Source organism: Typopeltis vanoorti, chromosome 7 (genome assembly GCF_054136105.1).
Source record: "Typopeltis vanoorti isolate ZY-2024b chromosome 7, IOZ_Tvanoo_1.0, whole genome shotgun sequence".
In the NCBI taxonomy this organism is placed as follows: domain Eukaryota; kingdom Metazoa; phylum Arthropoda; class Arachnida; order Uropygi; family Thelyphonidae; genus Typopeltis; species Typopeltis vanoorti.
This window is the reverse complement of record NC_143555.1, coordinates 144540499-144559688: the sequence shown is the minus strand read 5'-3', so window position 1 is coordinate 144559688 and position 19190 is coordinate 144540499.

Genomic DNA, 19190 nt, shown 5'->3' with positions numbered 1-19190 from the left:
GTAAAAGGTTTACCGAAACGCATGAATGGTTCAAAAAGCATACGGTGATGAATGCTTATCCCGTACTCGAGTGGTTTAAGCGATTTCAAAGTTGTCGTGAGACGCTTGAGGACGACGAAAAGCCGAGCCGTCCAAAAACTGGACTGAGCGAAATTAACATCCAAAAAGCGTCATTTCATCAAATCAAACCCGTGAGATTGATTGAAGATGAATTGGGGATTCCAAAATCAACTGTGCACAACATTTTGACAAAGAGTTTGGGCCTTCGTAAATTGAATTCGCGATTTGTTCACCACAAGTTGACCAACGACAAAAAAAATGTATCCAATTGAACACTGCAGGTACATCATTAAAACTGCTTGTAAGGACTCGTACTTCCTTGAAACGATCGTTACTGGTGAGGAAACGTGGTGTTTGGAGTATGAGCCCCAAACAAAGCGCCAGAGTGCTGAGTGGAGACCACCAGAAGAAGGGCATCCGAAAAAAAATCGCTTGGAGAAGTCAAAAGTAAAGACAATGCTGATTATTTCTACGATTCCAAGGGCATTATCTACAAAGAATTCGTTCCGCCTGGACAAATGGTCAATGGTAAGTTTTATCTCGAAGTTTTGAAGCGATTGATAGCGAGAATTCGTCGCGTGCGGCATGAATATCGTGACGACCGACCGTTCGTCAAAACACACTGTCACTCATGGCACTATAACTCGGCTTTTAATGAAACAAATGTCATAAACAGTTGACATAACACTAATGAAGGTTGCCGCTTTCGACAACAAAATGATACAACAGGTGGGGCCATTCGTTTCTTCTATTTTCGAAAAGTTCGGTTTCTTTTTGGACTGGGCAATGCTAGTAGTATCCAACAGTATATTTTTGTTCGTTTTCTTCCTTTATTTGTTTATAATCATCTCATCCATGAAAGATTTTAAACCAATGTGACATTAGTAACCTCTGATTAGTTGAGAGTTTGATAATCATGACCTGTAATTATATTATATGTAATAGTTATCATAGTTAATTGGTTTAAACGTATACTCACAACATAATTATGAAACATGACGACATTAATGATCTTAACTATACCAATGGTGTAAAAGCCAGGATCGACTGATGGTTATAAAAATGAAATCAGCAGGTCGTACTTTTTTCGATGTATCTTGAAAACCTTCTATGGTAAGTGAAATGTTAGTTATAAATAACTGTATGAAAAGTATATATTATCATTAATATTTTATACACTGCAAAACAACACTTTACATTATATGCTTAATCATTTCATTTAGTGATGTGAGATAAGACAGTACGAGTAATTAAGGCCTAAATGTATTTAAATGAACATTGCTATTCACAAAAGAAATCGGATGGATGATGGATTAGATCGTCTCATCTGCAATGTCTTCCAAAACATTTATTTTTCTGAGTATTCTATTTACTTTTTGTCCAATTTGAGAATATTGAATTTTAATTTTTATCTAAATATCAAATATATTTCAAAACTATGATAAATAATAAATACTACATGAAAATTGGTGGGCTCATTGCTCATTTGATATATCGAATGTTTTGTTTGGTGTAAAAAATAAGCTTCATTTTTAGTATTTAGTGTCAATGTAATGAGATTTTTCTTCTAGAATTAATATTACTGATGAAGTTTGATTTTTATCAAGAAAATGCTAGTTAAGAGAGATTTTTTTTTATAAAATTGAAAAAATAATGCGATTGATATAGTACACCCACAGATACGAGACCCTTCGACACTTCTGCGCATGTTACAAAAAGGAGAATCCATTCCGATAATAGGGGGTAATCAATCCGTCTTCTGGGATGAGTTGTTTATTATTACACGTCGGAAAGTTAACTTCTCTTTTATGATCATTGTAGTTTTTAAGTGATAATTATTTTGCTTGTATAACAGTTTTTTTTATAAAAAAAAATTACGTATAAAGCACGTGATTTCGCGTGCTCGTGACCAATTCGTACATCGCTTGTTTTTTTCTCCCCTTCAACATGAATTGACGCTTCTTGGCAGTCTGCCAAACGACAGCTCTCGATTATGTGGTCGGACTATAATGGCACATGGAAAAATAGCGATGTTGTTATTATTATTATTGCAGTTGTTGCAATATTTAGAATTTTGAATTAATTTTTAATATCAAATAATATTGAATGGATAAAATATGTATGAATAAGTATAGTGGAGCTGGTCAGGAAAATTACAGCCGTCTTCTTGCACAAAGTATCACTGGACCTAGAGTAACCATCAATACTTTTACAAATTGAACAGCGCTTAAACCAATAATCTATCAATGAATCATTTGCAGCTTAGAGCACGTACAAACCGCACATATTAAACGCATATAACAGCACTCAATGTTTGTGATGTCCCCCCCCCTTTGCCTTCAAGACTCCCGAAGTCTGTGAGAGTAGTAATGTAGCCACTAGTGACAAGATCAAGATCAAGATAAGGAATCGTGGCGTGATTGGTCGTACATTTGATGACGTCATTGTGTGTGACGTCATGAGTTTGGAATGTTTGGAATTTCCCTGGGAGCATATGTGTCAATGGCTTCAGTTCTTGTGTTTTGGTTCGCGTATGGAATTATGGGTGATGGTAGAGATAAGGATTCGTGTTGTGATTGGTGGGCCACTTCTGACCAGATCAAGATCAAGATAAAATAAAGAATCTTGTGAATGTTTGTTATTATCAGATGTAGATAAGTGATGTAATTTGTTAGCTGTAAATAAATTATGTTATTGTTTTGAATGGAAAAGGAAGATATATTAGTGCATAAGAATTCGTGGCGTGATTGGTGGGACTGTGAACAAAATAGGGGTAGGGTAAAAGGGGAAGCGACATGCGTGTCGTGGAGGTGTGTTGTTATGAGTTGTAGATAAGTAAATGATTTGCTTATGGCATTATGGGTGATGGTATTGATAAGATAGAGTTTGGAATGTTTGGAATTTCGCTGGGGCCCCTCTTCTGTCAGAGACATCACGTGGTGTGTTGGGTTCGCTTAAATTGTGGGTGTTATTTAGAGATAAAAATCGTGACGTTATGTGTTTCGAAATTTCTGGGGAACATAAGTCTCTCTGTGATATCACATGGTGTTTCGATTTGCCTATGGAATTGTGGGCGATGTTTTTGAGATAAGATATCTTGGAATTTTCCCAGGATGACAAACATCCATCATTGTAGTCAAGTTTTGTGTTTGGTTGTCTATAGATGGTAGTGCTAATTTTCCAATACAGTTTGGGCTATTTCTTTCCTGTTAAAGGTGGGAATTCTTAGAGTAGAGTCGTGATGGCGGCAGTGATGAGGGTTCTATGAATAATTTAATTATATGCTGGTGTCCCTCAAACACACTTTTTTTTTTGCATAGCTCATAGATATTTTATTCTGTATTCATATTCTAAAGACTATGGGAATTCTTAGAGTATAGTAGAGCATATAATTAGATTACTGAATAATATAATTATATGCTGGTGTTGCTCAAACACACTTTTTTTTTTCTCATATACATAACTCATCCGAATATTTTGATTTGTCTACATTTAAGATCTTAAACTTCATTACTTTTCTAATTAACGTTATTTTTTTCACAAAATGTTTGGTTATTGGTATTTTTTACTTTACAGTCAAGAGAAAAACTAAACGGCATTTTAAAAATAAATTAAATAAACCGACAGTTAAATGGATTACAAAACTTCTTGTATGTATTGTAGAAATTCTAATGACCATTTAAATTACTTACAGTCTTTCCAGAATGGCTCTTCTAAATGCGAATATTCCAAAATAGTTGAATTTTATATCCACAGCACAACACAAACACTCACACATGAGTTGAGAGACCACTATTTCTGTAAATAACCAGAAAATCTAGTTGACTAGATCCTTTAGATTTACAACCGTTTGGTTCTGTTCGCTAATTCCTTCTTTTCATTAGTCTTTCTTGAAGATTAGTCATTGATTTCCGGTCTTAGTTTTCGGTCCTCTTTCAGTTCCCACGGTGACTGTTTTAGCATTCACGTGAGTTTTACAGCAGAGGCAACAATTTTCCATTAACTCAATATATCTTTTCCTGACTAATGCGGTTCGTTTATTTCCTACATTAATGGTGGCTCAATCTGTGATTTTTTTTTCCCACGGTAGCTCAATGTGTCTTGTCATGGGTAATATCAGCCAGCGACCGTATTCGCCAAATTGTTGTGTCTACTTGTGAATGTTTCTGAATGGGGGGATTGGAATTCTTTTGGTCTTACTGGAGGGATTGATAATACTTCCCACACAACAAACCCAATGTCAGATTTTCATTATTCATATCCTCCCTTTGATGTTTTGCGTGGTATTATCAGTTCGGGGTTTTTGAACATGTGAACGAAATGTTTACAGATAACTCAAACATTATCAATAGGTAGCATTAGACAATTTTCTAAAATAATTAATACAGGATATCAGTTTTTTTTTACTAATGCCCTGTATTAATTTAATAATTAATACAGGGTATCAGTTTCCCCATTTTTTTTTTCTTCTTTTCTATACCAACCTTTTTTAAGAGTTTGGTAACGTGATGGGTTAAAATATTTACAATCTCTCTCTGTAAAATAACCAAATTCTAACAGTCGTACTTTAAGTATGATTGGTCTTTTTCTAGTCTGTTGGAGGTATCTACATATATAATAAATAAATTATCACTTTTCAGGTGAAATATTCTCAACTAATATTCTGGCTATTAATTTAATACCCATTTCCTTTTGCTTCCAAGAGTTAACACAGTTTCTTGAAGTTTAATAAATTACCTAATTCCACAAGAACAATTCGGATTTCGCAAAGGCCACTGCACAACCCAACAGGTCCACAGACTTATAGAATTCACAACTACTGGATACAACTGGAAACAAGACACACGAGCTATCTTCCTGGATGTGGCGAAAACCTTTGACAAAGTATCGCACAAAGGCCTAATCCACAAACTAATAGCTGCAAAATACCCACTAAACTTTGCCAAAATCATAGAATCCTATCTAAAAGAACGAAAATTTCAAGTTAAGCTGCGTGGCCTCAGATCCATGAGAAGCATCACAGCAGGTGTCACGCAAGGCTCCCTCCTATCGCCGCTACTCTTCAACATTTTCATCTCAAACGTACCAAGCACAGCATCAACCACCAAGGCTTCCTATGCAGACGACATGGCAATACTGACCAGATCACTGAGGCCACACTTAGCCACACAACGACTACAACATGCAGCAACAAATCTTGAAGAATGGTTTCAGAAATGGAGGATAGATGTCAACGCCGACAAGAGCACAGCCATACTCTTTACAAGAAGGAAAGCAATCCACCACGGAGCAGTCACTATGTTCGACACTGATATCTCATGGCAAAAAGAAGTAAAATACCTGGGAATAAAGCTAGATAACAGACTCAGCTTCAACCCCCACATCTCACATGCCTGCAACAAAGCCAACTCAGCAATAGCCTAGCTCTACCTTCTACTCAACAGAAGAAGCAAAGTCAGTACAGGAAACAAACTAACAATATACAAAACAATCATCAGACCCATACTAACGTACGGATCGCCGACATAGAGCCACACCTCCCCCAGCAACATCAAAAGACTACAGGGACTACAAAATAAATGCCTCCGAATGATCTTCGACGCCCCATGGTTTGTTAGGAATGTTCTCCTCCACCAAGACGGAAACATGCCAGACATACGTTCGTATCTCAACCAGACTGCCGCCAAGTACTTCGCCCAGGTATCACTCCATCCCAACCAACTCATTCGTGATGCATCATCGACAGATGGAGACACAAACGCCCAAACGCAGCTCTGATCATCGTTCAAACGATTCTACGCAGCCCTAACTCGGGCGAGCCAGGCACTCAAAAATTTCTCATATATATATATATATATATGAGAAATTTTTGAGTGCCTATTATATATATATATATATATATATATATATACTGTATATGTATATACAGGGTGTTCGGGATAAATTTGACATATTTATAATTAATTATATTTTTCCGTAAGTTACATGTATTAACACACACTTCTCTTCATTTAAAAGTTTGGACCCTTCTTCATTCGTATACAAGATGTCAGAAAGGATGGATAGCTGGAACCCACCTGAATCATGGAAGAGAATAACTTGTATCATGATGATTCGTGCCCGCCATCAAAATAAGGCTATTACGACTGCTGCCCAATGCTCCCTGAATACAGTAAAAACAATCAGGCATGAACTAGAGACTTGCAATGGTGACTACGAGGATGTAGCAAGAAGAAAGATCCCTAGCAGACGATCTGATTGCGTTCGTACAGCAGAATTCCTCGCAAATCTACAGGAACAGGTGTTGAAGAACCCTGGCATTGGAATTCGGGCTTTGTTCGTGGAGTTGCTAACTGTAGTCAAGCCCTGGATAACAAGGGTAGCCAATGGTAGGCCGTATGTATGGCAGCAGGATTCGGCCCCCCTTGCCACACCTCTGGGAAAAGTCAAAAATGGTTGTCTGAAAATTTCTACGACTTCACCAGTCCAAATGTTTGGCCTCCAAACTCCCCAGACCTTAACCCCATGGATTATTTTGTATGGGGCGCAGTTGAAAAAGACACCAATCGCACTTCCAGTAATACAAAAGCCCAGTTAATGGATAAAATTAAAACAGTTTTTGCGGCCCTTCCCAGGGAGACTGTAGCATCAGCTTGTTCGAGGTTCCGAAGCAGAATTGAAGCTGTGATCGATGCTAATGGTGGTTATTTTGAGTAAATCTTGTTGATAGTATTGTAATTAACTCTGCCTGTAATGTTTTTTTTGTCAATTCATTAAATTTAATAGATACAAAGAAGATTTTCTTTTTCCTTACGAAACTGTCAAATTTATCCCGAACACCCTGTATATATATATATATATATATATATATATATTTATTTATTTATTTTAATATTTTTTTAAGAATAAATTTTAAATCACTTTAAACCGAGATAAAATATTAAATTTTAATGATAATGATACAACTAGTTTCAGCCTTTTACAGCCTTCTTCAGGTATCCACTAAAGGTAGAACACAGAAATAAAAAATTGAAGTTACAAAAAACTGAGAATTACAGGCAAAAAATGCAATACATAATTGACACAAAAACGTTGTATATTTCAAGTCGTTCTATCTAACTTGCTATTATTTCAAAAGATATATTTCGGTGATTACACCACATTTTTTTATTACTCAGTTATTAGTACACTGAAATAATAGTTCCCGACAAGTTTCGTAAATCGTAGGATTTACATCTTCAGGGGGTAAGTAGTATAACTTAAAGTTTAAACAAGAGAATTAATAAATACAAATCATAAAGACAAGTTTCGTAAATCCTACGATTTACGAAACTTATCGGGAAATATTATTTCAGTGCTTTATATAACTGAATAATAAAAAAATGTGGTGTAATCACCGAAATATAACTTTTGAACCAATTAGCCACAGAAGTCTACGCCTGCAATTGCTATTGTTTGTTGTATACGTGCTTGCAGGTTCTCGTGAGCGCCAGGATTGAAGAACTGCAGTATGGCTATCAGGGATGTTATAACTCAAATTGCTGTTCAAATGTTCAGGATTAAGGAGGATTTCCCTGGACTCCAAGATGTTTCGAAAGCTTATAAGTAGGACCATCAATTCCTTCCGCAATTGAGAGAAGAGGGATGTTTTCTTTGTGTATCTTCGGAACTCCATAAATGCCTTAAATAAGAGGATGAAGAGAACGTAAAGAAAGGCGCATATTGTGAGGAAGTTCAAATGTAGTCTTTAACAGATTGTTTGTGGGGTTTTGTAGTTCCCTTGTTGGATCATCCTGAAGAATTGAATATGTAATGTTGTCTTCAAGCAATTGAAGGATTTTATTGTGGTAATCTTCAGAACTGAGGACAACTGTGGCATTGCCTTTATCTGCGGGTAAAATAATGATGTTTTTGTTAAAAAATCTTAAAGAATCTTAATTTTTTAAGATTCTTTAAGGCCTGTCTTTCTGCAGGAGAAAGATTATCAATTGGAGGTTTAGTATTATTGAAAAAAAAAGACGTAAAAAGGTCTTTAACTCAAAAACTTGTAGAGGTTATGAATAATGATAATTTTCATGATTTTATCTTTAACAGTGAAGCGCAAGCTACACGGATACAAAATAAGAATAAGCTTAATCTTATCAAGAAGTTTGATACTCTTAAGAAAGTACAAAACACATCTTTTCCTACTAAAGCCTATATTAATCCTGACAATGTTGAAGTAAATGCCACAGACTTCCTCAATTCTGAAGACTACCCAATGGACAAAATGAAAAGCAGCAAAATCAGAAAACAAACTTGGAATTACAACTTCCATAAATGAAACAGTGATTTGCTATAGAGAAAAATGGAAAGAACACATACTAAGAATGAATAGAAGCAGAATACCTAAACAAATTCTAAATTACCACCCAAAAGGTACTCGATGCAGAAGAAGACCCTTAAAAAGATGGAATTGAGTCCGGAACAGGCCACTTGGCCTATAAGCCTGGAAAGGAAGAAGAAGTTGTAGTAAACAATTCGTCACATGTTTTAACAGTTGCTGAAGAAGATATTCTAAGCAAAGGTCTAAATTTCATTCCCTCACCTACGTTTATTCCAAAATAATCTCTACTTACTAAAATAGAAAAAGCCAGTTCACTTATTCCTAATCATTTGGCAAAACTTCTCCGTATTGAATCCATTCTTCATTATCAATAATGCTAAACCTCCAAGAGATAATCTTTCTCCTGAAGAAAGACAGGCCTTAAATAATCTTAAAAAGAACAAAAACATCATTATTTTACCTGCAGATAAAGGCAATACCACAGTCGTCCTCAATTCTGAAGATTACTCACAAAATGCTTCAATTGCTTGAAGACAACATTACATATTCAATTCTTCAGGATGATCCAACAAGGGAACTACAAAACCGCCCAAAAATCTGTTAAAGACTACATTTGAACTTCCTCACAATATGCGCCTTTCTTTGCGTTCTCTTCACCCTCTTATTCCATGCATTTATGGAATTCTGAAGATACACAAAGAAAACACCCCTCTTCGCCCGATTGTGGAAGGAATTGATGGTCCTACTTATAAGCTTTCGAAACATCTTGCAGAATACCTCAAGTGTTTCTCCAATAAATCTTCATTGTTCATCAAAAACACCACAGACTTCGTTTCTCATATCAAAAATATTTCAATCAGTGAAAATGATATCATAGCAAGTTTTGATATTATCTCATTATTGATTAACGTCCCTACTGAGGAGGTATTAACATTACTTAAGGACAAATTGTCTAAAAAGATATTTGCTTTACTAAAGCATCGTATTCAATCTGGCTACTTCAGATATAGGGACTCCATTTACAAACAAAACCAAGGTCTAGCAATGGGCAACCCTTTATCCCCAGTTCTAGCAAACATTTTCCTGGAAGATTTTGAAACAAAAGCTATATCGTCCTTTTCATTTAAACCGAAACTTTGGAGACGTTATGTTGACGACATTTTCATTATACACGGACACACATCTCTCATGGATTTTCTTCAACATCTTAACAACCAGCATCCTAATATAAAATTCACTGCCGAACTAGAACGAAATAACTGCCTTCCTTTCCTGGATGTAATTCTTACTCGATGCTCTGATAGATTTAAAATCTCTATACACCGAAAACCAACTCGTACAAACAGATATCTGCACTGTCAATCTCATCACTTTCCACCACAAAAGCTCGGAACTATTTCTACCTTAGGACACAGCGCACGATCTCTTTTAAATGAACCAGATGAACTCCAAAAAGAAATGGAAGAACTTTCTCTTATCTTTAAACAAAATGGATATTCTGAAAAAACAATTAAGAAATTTCTTCCGGATCCTCCTAGGCAGCGTACTACGGAAACTACTGATTTTAAAGGTAGCATCTCAATTCCTTACATTAGTTCAGTCTCCAATAAATTGGCTAACGTCCTTAAAAAATACAACATCAGGACGTTTTTCACTACACTCCCTAAAGTCCCGTTCTCTTGTAAGCCATCCGAAGCCTATTCATCATAAACTGAAATATCCAGGTGTTTACAAGTTATGGTGCGACTGTTATATTCCTTATTTTGGACAGACTAACAAATCTGTTGAACTGCGTATTGAGGAGCATAAGAGAGACATCTCCTATAAAAGATCACATGCATCTGCGCTATCCAGTCATGTTCTTTTCTCAAACAATCCTCATGACGATCTACAGAGTCACACAGTTTGCTGGGATAAATCCGAAAACATTTTTCGCTGTAGTGATGAGTTTGAAAGGAAAATCGTGGAGTCCAGAGAAATCCTTCTTAATCCAGAACATTTAAACAGCAATTTGCGTTATAACATCCCTGATAGCCATACTGCAGTTGTTCAATACTGGTGCTCACGAGAACATGCAAGCACGCATACAACAAACAATAGCACGTTAGATAAAACGACTTGAAAAATACAACGTTTTTGTGTCAATTATGAATTGCATTTTTTGCCTGTAATTCTCAGTTTTTTATAACTTCAATTTTTTATTACTGTGTTCTACCTTTAGTGGATACCTGAAGAAGGCTGTAATAGGCTGAAACTAGTTGTATTATTATCATTAAAATTTAATATTTTATCTCGGTTTAAAGTCATTTAAAATTTATTCTTTAAAATGTATCATTACAACCGAGTAGAAGATTAAGAATATATATATATATATATATATATATATATATATTACATTATAATTCGTTCCTCAAATTTCTTTTTTGAACCCTAATATTTTTATAAAAGAATTAAGGTGTGTCTCAGGGCCTAGTTAAAGGAAAACTATGAAGCTGAAAGACTATAAATCATATTCAGAATATAAATTTATTATTCTACTTCTTGACAAAGAATATAGCTAACGTAGGTTGGCGAGCATTCTGTTCTTTTCTCTCTCTCTCTCTCTCTTTTCCATACAACTGACAATATGGCCCTATTGCATCTTCTGCTCTTCTGCAAATTTTTCTGTTTCTCTTTTCATCATCGAATCTTTTTCACATATCCACTTTTTCCTCACTAATTCTTTAATCATGATTACAGATTGGGAAAATACATTAAAATAAAAAAAGTAAGGAAAACACACTCATATAACATTGCAAAGGAGGCACGAGATACGACCATCAAAGCACTATGTAATTATTGTACCCCAACACTTTTGTACTGCTTCGCTTGCTACCAAGAATAGTCGATTCATGCTGAAGGGGAGAAAGAAATGAAGGATGTACGAATCGGTCGCCAACACGCGAAATCACGTGCTTTATAAATAAAATTTCCCAACTGTTATACAAGCAAAATAGTTACCACTTTAAAAATTACAATGATCTTAAAAGAGAAGTTAATTTTCCGACATGTAATAATAAACAACTCATCCCAGAAGACGGATTGATTACCCTATTATCGGAATGGATTCTCCTTTTTGTCACATGCGCAGAAGTGTCGAAGGGTCTCGAATCTGTGGGCGTACATAGCAGATGACATAAATATTGGCGGTAAATTTTGGAACATAGTATACATAGTGTGCATGGAAGTAATGTAGTAGGCCATTAAAAATGACTTTGTAAAATGTTTTAAATAGGTAACTAAATTATTTCATTCTAGTGAGTGATTTTTTAAAATAGTTAGCCATAAAAATGCATAGATAAAAAATGTTTAAAATCTGTAACATTTATTTTTAAAATGTATATAAGCGCACTAATCGAATTTGGGTATCGAAAAAAATGACGCACTAATCAGGGGCCCACTAATGGAGGGACTACTGTATGTGATACAGGACAGGTTCAACAAACTCAGAAAGAGAACCAGATGAACAATGGGAAGAAATCAAAGATATAATTAAAACAGAAGCAAAGAAAAATATTCCAACAGTTTGTAAGAAGAACAAGTCCAAATGGCTGTCAGAAGATGCCATCAAAACTGCTGAGGAAAGGAGAAAAATGAAGGCCAGAGGAAATTGCAGGAAGTATGGCATTTGAATGCAGAGTTTCAACGACAAGCCAGAAGAGACAGGGGAAAATACTTTAACCAGGAATGCCAACAAATAGAAGACCAAAACAAGAAAGGAAAAACAATAGATCTTTTCAAAAAGTCAAAGAACTAACAGGGAAGTTTAGTGCCAAGGTGACAATACTGAAAAAAATAAACACAAAGGATATCTTACAGAAGCTGCAGACATCAAAGAAAGATGGAAAGAGTATACAGAAGTCCTTTACAGAAAGGACTCCAAAATTACTGAGAAATTTGAAGAGCAGGATTATACACAGCAGCCAATACCACTGGAGAGTGAAGTGAGGTGAGCACTGCAACCGCTATCCATTAAGAAGGCACCAGGAGGAGATGGAATACCTATTGAGCTGCTCAAAGCCCTGGGAGAAGAGGCGGTTAAAATTTCAACAGCCCTATGTCAACGAATTTGAATCACAACTACATGGCCAAGGGCAAGGTTCCCAAACTTTTTTTCCGTGGCCCGGTTATTTTAATACTTCATCTTCGTGACCCACTAAAACTTTACGGCGAATAAAGGGACTGTGAAGTGGCGACGTGGACGCGGACGGAGGGCGTTTTTCTCTCTATTAATTAAATTATGTATTCATTAGTCCCGATTAAACGCTATTTATTGAATTTTAGAGTTTCGTGAAAAAAAGAAATCCAAAAACGAAACACCTAGGTTTTCGAGAGTTTTTTTTAGGCGACCCGGCATTTCGCTTTCGTGACCCAGGTGCCGGGTCGTGACACATTATTCGGGAAACGTTGGCCTAGGGAATGGAAAAAATCAGTTTATATACCTTTCTTGAAGAAAGGCGATGCAAGAGAGTGCGAAAATTACAGAACTATAGCACTGATTTCTCATGCAAGTAAAGTCTTACTGAGATGATTCAGAAAAGACTGGAACCATTCATGAAGAGAGAAATGCCAGATGAACAGGCAGGATTTCGAAAAGGCAGAGGAACAAGAGATCAAATCGCTAATGCAAGATGGATAATAGAAAGAGCACGGGAATATCAAAAGAATGTCTACCTTTGTTTTTTTCCTTGACTATAGCAAGACTTTTTGACTCTGTAGATCATGAAACTGTAAATAAAGTAGAATGTGTTAAGAACAATGGGAATACCAGAGCATTTCATTATCCTTCTGAGGAATCTTTATTAGGAACAAGAAGCTACTGTCCGAAGAGATCTTAGAGAAACTGAGTATTTCACAATAGGTAAAGGGGTCCGACAAGGATGTATTTTATCTCCTTACCTGTTTAACTTGTACAGCGAATACATTTTAAGAAAGGCAGGGCTGGAGGAGTCTTCAGTAGGAATTAAAATTGGTGGAAGAAATATTAATAATTTGAGATATGCAGATGATACCGCCTGGCTAGCAGAATGCAAATAAAATTTGGAGGAACTTATTATGAAAATTAAAGAAGAAAGATGGGGAGAAAATGGAAGCAGTTAACAATTTTGTGCTCCTAGGATCCCGAATTGGTTACCGTACTGAAGGAGTTAGAAGAAGATTATTACTCGGAAAGAAAGCAATGACATATTTAAGCAGATCTTTAAAGATAAAGATATTAGCCTCTCAACAAAAATCAGAATCGTAAAAGCAATGGTATTCCCTGTGGTACTGTATGGATGCGAAAGCTGGACCCTGAGAAAGAGTGAAAGAAGGAAGATAGATGCATTTGAATTATGGGTTTGGAGACGCTTACTAAGAATACCATGGACTGCGAAGCAAACCAATTAATCAGTGATAGACAGAATAAAGCCAGATTGCTCCCTCGAAGCTATGATCGTCTAGCAAAAATTGTCATACTTCGGACATATTATGAGAGCAAATGACAGTCTGGAGAAGATGATGATGATGATGATGATGCTTGCTAAAGTTGATGAAAGCAAAAGAAGAGGAAGACCAAGAATTATATGGGTGTGTGGATGGAGTTAAAGTGACAGGTCTGAATGGAGAATGTACCTTCATAGAATCACCAGGAGACGAAAACGAGTCGATGGAACATAACAACATAATAACAAAAGCCAAAGTGATGACAGTGTGCTTTTTGGCGCCTAAGCAGAGGCCTAGCCCTGTCTTGTAGAAATCAATGAAATTTTTATCTCGAAAAGCCGATAAATGAATGGAAAATAAATGTTTATCATGCTTAGATACGTTACAAACAGAATAAAGAAAAGCACTGCATATTTAGCCTTTTAGTACAATATGCACTCCTTTCTGTTGATTTCCATGCTCTGAAGTCGTAATCATCAATAAAAAAATAAAAATCTTGATTTAAAACAAGTGGGTCGGTTGATTCTTGAACATGGTAACTTTTTCTTCCAGGATTTCATTTATTCTTCGCTCTAACTAGTTAGTCCCTAATATACCGCAATTAATAATAATAATAATAATCGCCATACTTATCTTTGAACCAAATTTCGTTGCCCTATTTGATTTCTATCAGCATTAAATATACTTCATGAGGAATTATTCTTTATGTCATACATAGCGCTGGTTTCGGAGAAATATTTTATGAAAAATATTTCGGAGAAAAAACTTTTATGTGGTAGAATAAGGAAAAGAAGATATATATTTAATAAGGCCACACCCCTTTATCGTTTAAATGAAGATGCTGGAATAAATACAGCCCACAGTAACTTCATCATACTTTGCTACCAAATTTAAATGCATCTCCTTATTCACTTTGAATATCTCTAACATCTCTAACAGGATGAAAATTAAAAATAAACAAACCGCGTGTTAGACGGTAACCTGGGATAGAAACTAGTTGCTGAGTTGTAAAACTAGTCGTGAAAGAAAATGAATAAATATAAATAAATAAAAAATTAATTGGCAAGTGCATTTTATGCAAGCTATTTTAAACCTGGTTTTACTCCATTTCCCAAGTAAGCACACAGACAAACAATGGTAAAAGTAGAATAAGTTCTGATCACTAATCTTAATATTTACCCTTAATGCAAAGCACATCTCCTGGAGGAGATGTGTGATACTTTGTATTAAAGGCAAAGGGGCCACTACCCAGACCGGTTTCGACCTTTATTGAGGTCTCATCAGTGGAAGCCAGGCTAGAAATACCAAGATTTTAGTAATACAGAGCTTATAAGTATTTTACCAGAACAAGTTACCATAAGGTGTTTTAACATTATTAAATAAAAATCTCAGGAGGAGATATAAATGTTTTTTCCTACATATATAATATATATATTTTTTTTTTATTTTTTTATTTTTTTTTTTTTTAAACAGAACAGCTTTAAATACAACCACAACGATTTAATGTGAATTATGTATAGAGACTCTCTATGATGTTCATAGGTTATTTAAGCTTCAGTGTTTTAGTGTTTTTTTCTTTTTTCTTTCTTTTATAATGTCACCTGATGAAGGCTGTTAAAAGCCGAAACTAGTCGTGTTTTTATATTAAAAGCTTTTCACTTAAATCTCGGTTCTAGTCATTCAATTCTTTTTAAAAAAATATGTATGTTAACCGAGTTAATGATCATTCTTTCCCCTATATATATAGGTGACAGTCATCATGCGGTACTCACTTGGGACTAAATTTATGAATGTTCCATTCAGAAAAGGTTACATGCTGAACTACAAAGAAGGAAATTATGACCAACTGAGGAGTACACTGAGTTCAATAGAATGGGATTGGTTACTGAATGGAAAGAATATCGACATTGAAAGGGAAGCATTTAAACAATACTGAAATGATGCTATATCAGAATGTGTACCGAGATTTGGAAGAATAAATAGAGTTGGAGTCAAATGGATGTGTAATCTTATTAAGCAAGAGATTCGTAAGAAAAGGACAATGTGGAAGGAATTCCGTGTGTGCATAAGGATGATGTCCGTTATGAAAATTATAAGCAGCAAGCTTAAATAGTCACAACTGTTGTACGGAAAGCAAAGTCTGAGTATGAAAAGAAACTGGCTCTGCGTGCTAAAGATAAAACAGAAGAATTTTATCGATATGCTGTAAGTAAAAGAAAAAATGAATATGAAAGAATAACTCTTCTAAATCCAGATGGACTGAGGGTTATTGATGCAGAAGAGGTTGTTCAACTAATGAGTGCCCATTTTGTTAAAAGTTATCAACCAGGTGAACACAACATTGAGCTCACTGCTACCACTTCACTGGATGAAGAAACTCAGGTATATGAGGAGAAGGTATTAGATCTGTTGCAAAAACGGAATAAGAATTCAGCAATAGGAACTGATGGGATATCAACACGGGTGCTAAAAAAAGTGTTCAGCTGAACTGGCTATTCCATTGACCAGGCTATATAATATGTGTCTCAGAACAGGGAAGGTTCCACAGGAGTGGAAAGAATGTATGGTAATTCCATTGCACAAGGGTGGTGCAAAGACCGATCTACTTTGCAATGAACAACATGGGTTTACTAAGGGAAGTCATGTTTTAGCAACTTGCTCGCATTCTATAACAATGTTACCATTGAACTAGACAAAGAGAATGGATACACCAGTGAAATACTTTTGGAATTTGTTAAGGCTTTTGACAGAATACAGCATGGCAGACTTTTGCATAAATTGGAGAAAATGGATTTGGATTATACAATATTAGCATGGATAAGAGAATGGCTGACTGACAGATATCAAAAAGTAGTACACCGGGGATCTGAGTCTGCAAGGTTTAACGTAACGAGTGGTGTATCACAAGGATTAGTGATTGATCCACTGTTATTCAATCTGTACATTAATGATATTGGGAAGGATTTGAAAAGCGACATAGAGCTATTTGCTGATGATGATGCAAAGATAGTTAGGGTAATCAGGAATGCTGCTGATATCAGTACTTGCAGAATGATTTGAAAAGGCTGGAATTGTGGGCATGGGAAAATGGGTGTCAGTTCAATGTCAATAAATGTAAAGTCATTCACTTGGGCATGACTAGATATCCAATGTCGTATTATATTGGTGGGATTAGGCTAGAAAAAACCGATGAGGCTAGGGATCTTAGAGTGTTAATAGATAGGAAGTCGAAGTTAAGGGGTCATGTGGCAAAGATTGCAAATGCAACTCAAAAGATAATTTTGCCTCTTTATAAGGCCTTGATAAGACCTCACTTGGACTATTGTGCGCAGGTCTGGTCTCCTGGTTTCCGTTGTGATTCTGATATATTGGAGAGAGAGTGCAAAGGAGAGTTAAAAATGATATCAGGATTGTAGAATACTGATTATGAAGCCCGATTGAGAATTTGTAGACAAAGGCAGACACTCACAAACAGGAGAAAGAGGGGTGATATGATTGAGACTTACAAACTTCTGAAACGGTCATACAGGATTTCAGTTGATGGAATTTTTATTTTATGGAGGGTGGAGAAAGAACAAGAGTGCATCATTGGACACTGAGAATTAATGCCGCTAAGAAGGAATTGAGAGCTAGATTTTTCTCTCAGAGAGTGGTGCGTGATTGGAATGGATTGCATTGGAAGTTGTGTGTGCAAGCAGTGTGAATGAATTCAAGAATAAGTATGATAGCTGGTGGCCTCCCTCGATAAGTCTCTTCTATAATAGGAAGAGAGGATGTCTACTTATTACTATTATGTTGTATTTTTATATTGTCCGCACGATTAGCCTAGTGGCTGTGCGCTTCGCAACCATATGCCTGGGGAAGGAGTGTCCCAGGTTCGATTCCCGTCGGAGAAGTGAGGAGCTTAAGGATTTTCCTCAGCCATAGCCAAGTTAGCCGGTCTTGGACAGTAGGGTTCCCCCAGTTTATTCGGGGGTTTTTCATCCCGCAAACAGGCAAATCGAACTCGTCAACACACACACACACACACACACACACACACACACACACACACACACACACACACACACACACACACACACACAGCATACAGTCATATGACATAGCACGGCAAGGGAGGCAACGGGAAACCACCTTGCTCATAGTATGGTTGCATACAAGATGGTTTCCCGTTGCCTTCCTTGCCGTGCTATGTCATATGACTGTATGCTGTGTCTGTTCACGGATCCGATTTGCCTGTTTGCGGGCAAATAGGGAAGCATTTTCCTAGTGAATAGATTTTTCCGAAATATAATAGCACTACAATAGCTCATCAGAAGGGGTGACAATCTCCTCTGGTCACCCCCTTTAATCCATGGCCTTGAATCTAGATAGGATAAAGCCGAAGGGTTTCATCCTATTTCATTATCGATTGTAAAACGTGACTGGTAGACAGGAAAACAGCTTCGAAATTATCATTGAGGTCATCAAGAGTGATAGCATGTCCTGGGGACTTTCCTATAATGCAAATAACCTTGTTTGCTACACTGTTCTCAGGACACTATTTTTCAAATAAAAACAACAACAAAATAAAATTAATAATAATAATGATAATAATAAACATGAATGTGAAACTCCTATTGAATATTATTGAAAGAGGTAGCACTCCAACAGTTTATATTTTTCAATTATTTTCCAATATAATATTGGAAATACAGGAACTAATATAATAGGTTCTAACACAGCAACTCGTAGCTGGAGATGTAATAGCAAACACACACACACACACACACACACACACACACACAGAAAGAGAGAGAGAGAGAGAGAGAGAGAGAGAGTACTTTTTGAACTCCTAAACTGCAATGAACCTTCTGATACCTTTCATAGAAAACTTATACACGTCATAGAAATACTTACACCTTCACTATTCGAAGTAAAAGAAAGCATAAAACAAATAGCAAAGCACCAAGCACTCACGGAATAGCAGCCAAACTTATGAAATATGGTAGTAGTAAATTAACTACTGGAATACATAAATTAATATAATTAATCTGGGAAACGATGACATATTCTCAGAATGGAAAGAATCAATACTCATGCCAACATGTGACAAAGAAAACAAACACGAAAGTAAAAACTACACAGGGATTACACTTCTATCTGCAGTACAAAATTTTATTAATATTATAGTAAAAATAATCTGAAAAGACACCATTCTTGCCAGTATGGTATGCAAACAATGCAAAAGTGAACAGGTCCACTACTGTGTACTTGCAGTGAGTACGGAAAATAACAGATTACTTACCAGATTATCCGGAGTTGGCTAAACAAGTGTTGCATATGTGGGATGCCGATTTGG